Raw genomic sequence first — 9880 nt, 5'->3', positions numbered from 1 at the left:
GCGCCGTTCGGCGACGGGGACCGTGCGCCCGGGGGCCGGTGCCGAGCGAATGGGGAGCTGAGGCGACAGTTAACGGGCTAGGGCGCGATGTCGTGCTAATGGATGCTGTTTAAAACAGCGAGCACAAAGAAAAACAGCAGTGGTGGCACCCCATGAACTATTAATATCAACAAATTAACGCCGAGCCTAGGTCATTTATCCCTTCAAGCATACAATAAAGGGAGATAACATAGCTCAGTCAATGAACTAGAAAGAAACTTTCGGCATTTTACTAAGAGACTCGCAAGTCACAGTTCTTTATTGCCTACATGCGCACTGAGTTTATGCATGACATTCAGTCCACGGTGTATGCATGCTCAACCAAGATGGCCTCATGCATCGGGCGACCACTGCACGGCGTGACTGTACATCCAAGCAGAGGCGCGGCTCACCAGATGTGAGAAGACAGAGGTGCCTGGACACCGCTAGACATATTCGCTCGTAAAGGGAGCAGCTCGTCAGCCCCGGGCGAGTTACGAGCGAGGAACCTTTCATGAAATGAGTGTAAAATGTAGGAGGCCTGGCTGCTCATTGATGAAGCGAGAAAACGCTGAGCGATTGGATGTGATCGGGTCCACTGCACTGTCCACATCTGGGGGTGCCTCACACTCTGAAATTTGCTTCTCGTTCTATTTCATATGTAGATCTGACTCAGACTGAGACTGGACTAAGAACAACAGAAATCCGTTTCACATTCTATGGGCATTGCTCTCATTCGTGCACCATTCGCCACTTAAGTACACACGCAACAACAGGAGGAGACGGATGAACTGCCAACACCAGGTACTTTCAGCTAACAACATTTTTTTAAGTCAGCTATCATGCTATGCACTTGGAACAAACATAATTCCTCGCAAGCATTCGGATTTTGAGGATGAGGTACTCCTCACCTTTTCGCCTTAATTAACCCGCGCCCCGCTGGGGCTCCAGGATTTCCATGCCCTACTGGAGGTGTTTGAACACTCCCCTCCCCCTTTAACTAGGCTCTTGGGCCACGTAGCGATACGGGATAGAGCGGCGTTCGAAGGACCGTAAAAAAATAATGACGAAATAATAACTTAGTCATTATTTTTTTACGGTCCTACTTACGCTACTTTTTGGTCAGGGCAAAGTTCAGGCCACCAGAGGTCATCGAAGGTCAAATTTAGTCGACTGTCAAGTCGAATGTCGACAACAAACCGACGCACAACTTGAAAATAAATAGAACCATGCAGCGCCCCGAAAAGGTGCATTTGATAACGCTATAAAAGTTCTTTCTGAGTACCTAATTCCCTCAACTTTGAACTAAGAATTTACTTATTTTTGAATGTACTTAAATTGGAACTAAGATTAAGAACGATTTTGCCTGCAGGGTACAACAACTGCAAAATATGTAGACGTTTTTCCGGTAACAATTTTTTTTTCAAATAACTTTTTACTCAAACCTACCACGAGTTTCATTTACCGGCATCGTGTTCTCATCTCATGAAGCCGCATCGAATGAACTATAATTTGACTTTGGAAGGTCAGCTTAACCCGCGCCCTAGTGGCGGTCTCAGCCAACTTCGCCCTAGTGGGGGGGGGGGGGGGGCATATGTTACCACCCACCTCTAACTCAAAAACTGAGAGGACTAGAAAGACACGATAAAAAGCAGTCGATAGCTCTCGATGCGTACGTTTGAAAGTAGTTCGGTCATTTTTCATCTTAGAGCAATATTGGGGTCACCAGAGGTCATCAAAGGTCAAAATTTGCGAATTGTCATTATATTTTCAGAAAACATGCCATTATCTCAGGAACTATGATAGCTAGAAAAACGCTGGGAAAAGCAATCGATAGCTTTTGAACTCTGCTTTTGATAAGCTTAATATCAAAAATGTCCTCAGGTCAACGGTTTAGCCTCCACAGGGCAAAAACTCCAAAAATAACTGTTTTTACGAAGTGTTTTTCATCAATAACTTTTGGCTAAAAAACGCCAGGACATTTCTATTGCCAGAATCGTGTTCCTCTCCCCAAGACGCGTCGAATGAACTATAATTTGACCTTGAAAGGTCAACTTCAAAATTTGACCTCAGGTCAAGGTCATGACCTGACCGGAAAAGGTCATGTTGCATATCAGTCGATGCGTCTCGGCAAGACAAACACAATGAGGCCAACCCCAACGTTCTATCTCTTTCCAATCGAGAGTTATTGGCAAAAAGCTGTTTGTAGCCTCAAATGACCTCGGATGACCTTCCTAGAGGCTATCATCAAAAAAGACACCTTGGTCGTCACGGGTGGTCCAAATCATTATGATTCTGAAATATTTGGACTGTTACTATGCGTACACACGGATCTAGAGGCATTTTCGTTTTTCTCCATTGACTTATAATGGAAAGGTCACGCCACTGACCTGACCTTAGGTCACGGATACACAAAATCCGAGATATAAAAACTGTAGACGCTCATAACATCATGCAATCCACCAAGTTCAAAACCTCTCTGACAAAGACTGCAGGCTGGACATGATTGCAAACTTTTTTAGGCTTGGTCAGTTAACTTGACCTGGTGACCTGACCTGACATGACCTTGGGTCAAAAATTTCACACATTGTCCAAAATTGATGTGCAAAAAGCTACTCCAAGCGGCGCGGCGCTACGCGCCGCGGTTTTTTATTCACACGCAAAAAACGCGACAGGGTGGTAATATATGCCCCCCCCCCCCACTGGGGCAAAGGTTAAACTTAGGTATCATGTCGTATCTATGTTGAAATTTCTCTCCTATCGGTATTGTGAACACAACATCGGGACAATGTTGTATCGATGTTGAATCACAACGTTGAAATTCTACCTATGTTGATATTGTGAATTCAACATTGGGACAATGTTGTATCGATGTTGAACTACAATGTTGAACTTCAACCAAGATTCGACAAATCACAACCAAATATCAACGTGATATCAACGTTGAATCAATGTTGAATTCGTGTTGAAGCACCAATATTGACAATCAACCTGATTTCAACATATCTCAATGTTGTATCAATGTTGTGTGCTACTAGGGATCGGCATGGGCGTCGAAAGCGGGGGGACGGGGGACGCGTCCCCCCAGTCGAGAAATCTTGGGGGACTTCAATTGAGGGGGGGGGCGCTGCCGACCTTTGGTTCCTTTCTTTCCATGCAACGCCCATTGGGCTAATGTTAAAATGCCCAAATAAGGATCACGGTGCCCCAGTGCCTCCCCGTTCCGCCGTTTATGTTACGAAGGCACCAAAACTCATCAAAGCGTTTGGCGTTTGGCCCTTTCGGGGGGCCTCCTGAAAACCCCAAGGGAGGGGCGGGCGCCCCTTCCGCCCCCCCCCCCCCCCTTGGCTACGTCTCTGGGTCCAGCGAGCAACTCACCCAGCTAACAATTTGCCGTTGTTACAACGTCGTTTAAACGTTGTCAAATGGTTACCACAACGTCCCGATTTATCGTTGTGACAACGTAATTTTGTAGACTCCAGACAACGGCGTGACAACGTCATCCGACCATGCATTTGAATGTCATCACAACGTTTCTGTAACGTGGCCGTGACGTCCCAAAACTGTTCTTACAACGTCCCGCCAACGTTATGAAATGTTTTCTGTAACGTACCAACAGTGTTTCTGGAACGTTGTCACCACGTTTCCGCAACGTGACTACAAGGAGTATAGAACGCTTTGGCAACGTCTCTGCGACGTTTTTATCACGTGCGCACCACGTTGTCGCCACTTCGTATTGCCGTCCCTGTGACCCTGAGTAAACGTCCTAAACATTTTCGCAACGCCCTCTCAACGTGTTTGCAACATACTCAGAATGTGTTTCCGACGCTCTCTTCCCGTTCTCTAGACTTGTAAAAAAAGGCATGTAAAAAGTGTATATTTCAATACATCATACAGGTCAATTTACAAAAAAAAAAAAAAAACGACGGCGGCGGCATCGGTGATGGGGCATGGGGCCCAGGGGCGCCCCCATGGGGGCGTGGGACGGAATTGGGTTCTACCGGCTCTGGCGCTAGCCGCTAGCACGCCAGAACTGGTGGAAGTTCACTTCTTCACTAACCCTCGCTGGGAGGATCACTCGGCGGACCGTTAGGCACCGGCTCATTTGCGGCCTCGATGTCCCTAGGCAGCTGGCAGTGTCTGACTAGACGGTCTGCGCACCCCCCGTTCCGGTCGCATCTTCCGGACAGCCACTTCGCTACCGCATTGCCGACAGTAGGCCTGCCACAAGGCGCGCTGACGAGTTGCAGGACGTCTGCGGGAAGACATGAGGGAAAATCAGACATTCAATTCATGAAAAAATCACAAAAATACCTGCACCACTTTCCGTAACAGTGCGACAGGCTAGATCAAACATGTCAACACCTTAGAGGCTAGAGCTACAATGAACTATAGCCTAAACCGCACGATATTACAAGGCGCAATCTTGCAAATGCTTCTCGTAAATGGTACTTTAACTTACCAGTCAAAGCAACAATCGCATCAAACGCAGACAACTGGCGCTACTTTCATCTTCCAGCTATCTCAGCCGCGCCCGCCGCCGGCCCTCACCGCTCGCTCGCGCCGCGTAGACTCACGGTACATAGAATACTAGGTAACACCGGTTTGTCCGCTCAACACAGGGCCAATGGTCACCACTTTCTTCAGCTGACGTCTGTGACCTTGAGCTGACCTAGGATGATAAACAGCTGACAATTTAGGCCATTTGGAGCTCACTTGACAGCTGAAGAGCGTGATTTAAAATATAAATATTTGTCAGGCACTGACAAAAGATATTATTCGCCAGTCATTTTTTAAGCACATTCTGTCATAAATTAGCTGACTCCCTCTGGTCTTCCACACAGCAGAAAATGCAAGTGCAAATTCTGCCGTCTTGAAGTGAGCCAAACGCTTATGATACACATGATCGTTTCTCTCAGAGCACAACGGAAACTGCGAGAAAACAAGAGAGAGTCGGACTCTACAAATGAATGAATTTGGAAGAAAAATAGCTGTATTTTTTCCTGTGTAAATGTTGGCTTTGAAAACATTGGCCATCGACTTTAAAATTGCCCCCAAATATGAAAATGTGTGAATTGACAAAACAGGCAATCTTGCTGTTTTTGCCCAAGTTTGTTCATGATTGAGAGAGATTCGATGCGAAAATGCACTGATATATACTTTTGAAAGCGAGGTCTCGATCAGTGTATTAATTTTGATTTTTACCTTAACGCTAGTCCCACTTTTCCCTCCAAGAAAATATATTTGTCAATTTTTCAATAATCATATTATGCGTCATTGCTTTAAAAATAAAGAGAGTCGGACCGTAATTCTTTCAAAATGACTGATCGTGCTCAATATCTATCGGAATATATCAACAGATTGGCCAGACTCATTGGCTAAATATGTTTAAATTGCATTTTTCTTACTTTCTGCAGATTTTCCTGCAAAATTTAACTGTAGTTTAAGCTGCGTTTCCTGCAGATTGTGTTCACAGACCAATGGGAGACAAGTATTTCTTCAACATGCGCAGCTTATGTCACAGCTGCGTAAGAACACGTTCGCTTGAAATCATATGGATCATTATAGAGTTCAGTGTTTGGATATTTCTTTTCGGAATATCAAAGGTCAATGTTGATGCGTTTCATAAGATTTGTGGTGGCGGGATTATCGTCATTAACTAATTACTTGATATATTTTAATGAGGAGTGGTGTAATGCCCGCACGACTGTTGACTTTCATTGTAATTGCTTGAGCTGGTTCCTGGGCCGCCTCAGATAGCAGGATGGTGTTTCACTTTTAGTATCATGGCCTGACAGGAAGGTGGGTACCCAGACCCTTGCCCAGACCCCTAGTCCCCTAGCTCAATATTAATCTCAGATGAAGCCTGTATATATGTCTTAGAGCTTGTTTAAGTTTTAACCTCACCTTCATATAACCTAACATAACCTGAAATAACCAGACATGCTAGAACCCTTATTTTGGTCAAATGCCGATGAGCAGAAAAATATTAACTTTTTGATGATTTGCCATGCCTACCTATTGCTATGTCTGGACGAGGGTTTCTCGGTTACTGTGTAGATAAACTATGGTGAAGATAAAAAACATCATCTACCCTAGCCTAACCTTTGCGTACTAAACTACCACTTTTAGTAAATGTTCAGAAAGAGTGATTCACTTTTCAGGCATACATTTTGTACATTCTTGCACTATTTGACATCCTGAATCCAGATATGATATTTACATGTGATACAAATACAAAACAAAAATCAAACCTTACCTAACCCCATGCCAGACTGGAAAACATCCATACACTATGCCGGATGCCCGTGAGACTATCTTGCGCCGAAATTCGGCGCAAGCGATTTTGCGCCGAAATTTCTGAGTGATTTGCGCCAAAAATTAGGTGCCTATTTGTGCGAAAATTAAGCCCTTTTCATATAAAGCACATGTGCACATATACTGATCAAGGCTATATCAACCAGGCAGAGTGTTTCGGGGCTTTGTACACTATCCCATGTTTGAGCGTTCGAATTAGTTTTTATTTCCACGTAAACCCAATACCTCGGTGGGAGCCAGCGAGGGCCCGGCAGCGGAGCAGCACGTGCTCGGGCACATCAGCCTCTTCTCGGCTCACGGTGCAGAGCGCCGCTGGGCACCGCTTGTCTGGGCACTGCTGACACGCGGTGGGGTGGAGACAGCCGATTCGGTGCCGTATTGGAGCGAGCTGCCCCGGTGGCCCGCCCTCATCTGGTGCACCGAAATGGCATCCTCTCGGTCCTCTCCGGGGAGAGGGAGCGGCGGCGTGCTCCCGAGGAGTGGCTTGAATAGTGATTCTGAGCAGTTGTCGCGCCACTGATGCGAGGCCGCACAATGAACCGCCCTGGTCAGCGATCGGGCGTTTGAGGGCAGGGCGGCCGCTAGTTTTGCCAGATCGTCCACGCTCTCATTCCCCTCGATACTGCAGTGGGCAGGAACCCACTGCTATTGCTTAACGACGCTTGGCGACGTTCAACAAGGTTTTCCATGCCTATCTCTACGCCGAAGGTTGAGGCCTCACCTGGGCGGCCGTTCCTCCGCTGAGTAAACTCAGGGCGGCTCGCCAGTTCGAGCACGCGACGACCGGGGCGGGGACGTCTCGTCCCGCAACCTCTCCAGAGCTGCCCACGGGGCGAATCTGCTGCTAGATTGACCAGCGTACCGCATAAATTCGGTGACTGTTTTCGCCAAAAAATTATGCGACCGCCCTGCACCGAAAAATTCGTCCGCCGCCATGCGCTGAATTCGGCGCATGCGAAGTTACGCCGGACGTGCGCTTAAATTTTCGGCGCAATCCCGCCACTACGCCGGACATATTCGGCTTAACGTGTATTTTTTTCCAGTCTGGACCCCATGTTGCATATTCATATGAACTGTAGATCAGATATTTTTTGAACAAATACCCATCTTTCATCCTTTCAGCATGCCTACAACCTACTAAACAGCCTTGGTATTAACCTACCATTCATACTTTACCTACACATACATATTGATATATGGGGTATGTTTGGTTCAGTAGGTTATAGTAGGTCAGGTGCCTACATGCTATCATTTGTCATGCTTTGATTTCAGGTGGTGTCTTGTGGGCTTTATAGTGGGCTTTGTGGCCCTCTCTAAGTGCAAGGGTTAAGTGTTGATGCACATAATGCAATGTTTTTTTTCCATGGGCGCAGGAACCTCACGTAAAGTGTGGGGGGGGAGGGGGGCAGAGAACTTCAATGTCACTTTGTGGGAACCCCAATACCCCTATGAACAAATTCTTTGCAGTTTCGTGCTTATCTCACCTTGCCGAACAATTTCTTGCTGTTAGTTTTGAATTTAAATGAAAAAATAAATATTTTATTTTTAGCATAACTGAAAAAGTGGGGACATCCCCTTCCCGATCCTAGGCCGCCTATGTTTTCTTTTTCTTAATGGTACAAATCATCCAGATTCATATGAGAAGGGTAGGTAGCTACCTACAAAATCAAATCAATGCCTCAATTGTTTATTGTTTTATTACAATAAGTCCCTCCTCTGCCAATCACACTAAACTATCTACTGTCACAACGCAGTGTGCGTCATGATTTCTCAACTCTATGCATACAATATATTTCCATTTGTCAATCACATATTGTTTTTTTTTTTTACAGGCTTTCCGGTTATGACTGAGGCCAGCATCTCACGTGCCCTGGCTACGCCAAATCACTGCGGATGCCGGATGCCGAGGACCGGAGAGCCAACCGCTTTGAGGCGTGAGCTCTGTGGCGTGGCTCGAGTGATCACCAGGTTCTGACGGCTACGGCGCCGTCGACCTGGTTGAATAGCTGGGGCCTGGACGAGGGTGCCCTTAGTACGGTGGTCAATCGGTTACGTCCGAGGGACGCTCGAACACGCTGCCGTCGCGTGGCTGCCGGCGGCCGCCCCCTCGCACGTGAATCTCCTGGAGCGAGGACTGCGGGAGGCGGCCGCATCATCACCTGTGTCCGCGCTCAACACCGTGCCACTCACTAATGGCGGATGCCCGACTTTCTCCGATGGAGGAGAGAAGCTGGACGCTGGCTGCCAGGCTGCTGGGGAGGGCGCTGGGTCTGCCATCAGGGGACCCCCTGCGCGCGACCGCCGAGGCCTCGGCACCGGCGCGCCTGCCTTCGGCCCGAGGCTGGAGATTGCGAGGCCGCCAGGCCTGGGCGAGAGCGAGAATCCCACCGTGGCAACAGACGGCTGGCGTCACCTTCCGGTTGGACGTGTGCCCGATCCGGGCTGGGGCCACGGCGGCGGAAAGGGAAAGCGTGGCTACGCTGCACCTCGCGTTCCTGCCCCTGTGTGCTGTCCGGCTTTGGACGGACGGATCTGTGGAGGGCGGAGTCTTCAGGCGCTGGGCGGGAGCCGTGCTGGTCTGGCTGGACGAAGAGGTCGAGGGACTGCGGGCCCCGGCCGGAGAGTTGTGCTATAGCTACCGCGCGGAGATGGTGGCGCTGGTGACCGGTCCGGAGACCGTACTCGGAAGAGACAGAGACCAGGACCTGCGGTCCGTACCTATCTGCTAACTGTGCGGTAGTGCTGGTGTAGTGCAACATTTTTGGATGGCTAGCTACATTTCTCGATTAAATAGCTGGTACGTTTCAGTGCAGGTGGCGTGACGAACAATGTATCTGTTGGCCACTTCTGCGGCCGCTGCCATTTCCTACTCGAAGGCGGGCGTGCTGTTTGGCTGGGCCGGCAGGATGTTCCCATTATGTGTCGACGACAAAGCGAGTATATTCATGTTCTTTTAATGCACAGAAGTCTGTTGTATATTTGAAGTTTTATTTTAGGTTAACGATTGCGAAGGGCAGATTCATCTTCTCTCTTTCATTTGTGTTGCCACTTAAGCGTTCATGTTTGTCATAAGTGTCCTGGTCCGGCTTGGTTGTCATCTTTATTCGTGATGTATTTTATTTTACGAACATGCTGGTGATCAATGCAATACACTTTTGATTAATAATGCTGCTTTAGCTCTGATCCTTTGTGGTATGTCTTGATTGTACTACTGCGATAGTGATTTTTCCTCACCAAAATATGCAGGCAACAAATGTAAATGCTGCCAAAAGTTTGTCATTGCGTGATGTATCTAAAAGACATCAAGTTTCTGAACGTGGTCGTGTACTACGCAACCGGAAACTCAATAGGACGTGGAATGCTGTGAAGCAAAACTACAGAAGTGAGGCTGGCCACGCCAAAATCAAGTGAGATATGTCTAGCCTTTCTTCAGCCGCCAAGGCTTCGACAGACTATCCGCGGGTTCGGTGTCTCTCGAACTACGAAGATTCAACGTCGTCCGGCCAATCCTGGTTAAGGTCAGCGGGGACTTAGCTGTGGTTAT

At 47.8% G+C, this 9880-nt stretch overlaps 1 long non-coding RNA gene across 1 annotated transcript; it reads left to right on the top strand.

The window, feature by feature from the left end:
- Positions 1-5605: 5605 nt before the first annotated feature.
- On the top strand, positions 5606-9502 carry LOC122381330. The gene is made up of 2 exons (XR_006256518.1): positions 5606-5820; positions 8169-9502. It is a non-coding gene; the product is annotated as an uncharacterized LOC122381330 (long non-coding RNA).
- Positions 9503-9880: the final 378 nt, after the last annotated feature.

The sequence above is a fragment of the Amphibalanus amphitrite genome, unplaced genomic scaffold (assembly GCF_019059575.1).
Source record: "Amphibalanus amphitrite isolate SeventyFive unplaced genomic scaffold, NRLGWU_Aamphi_draft 000118F_arrow, whole genome shotgun sequence".
Taxonomy (NCBI): domain Eukaryota; kingdom Metazoa; phylum Arthropoda; class Thecostraca; order Balanomorpha; family Balanidae; genus Amphibalanus; species Amphibalanus amphitrite.
This window is presented reverse-complemented; position numbering and strand designations above follow the sequence as displayed.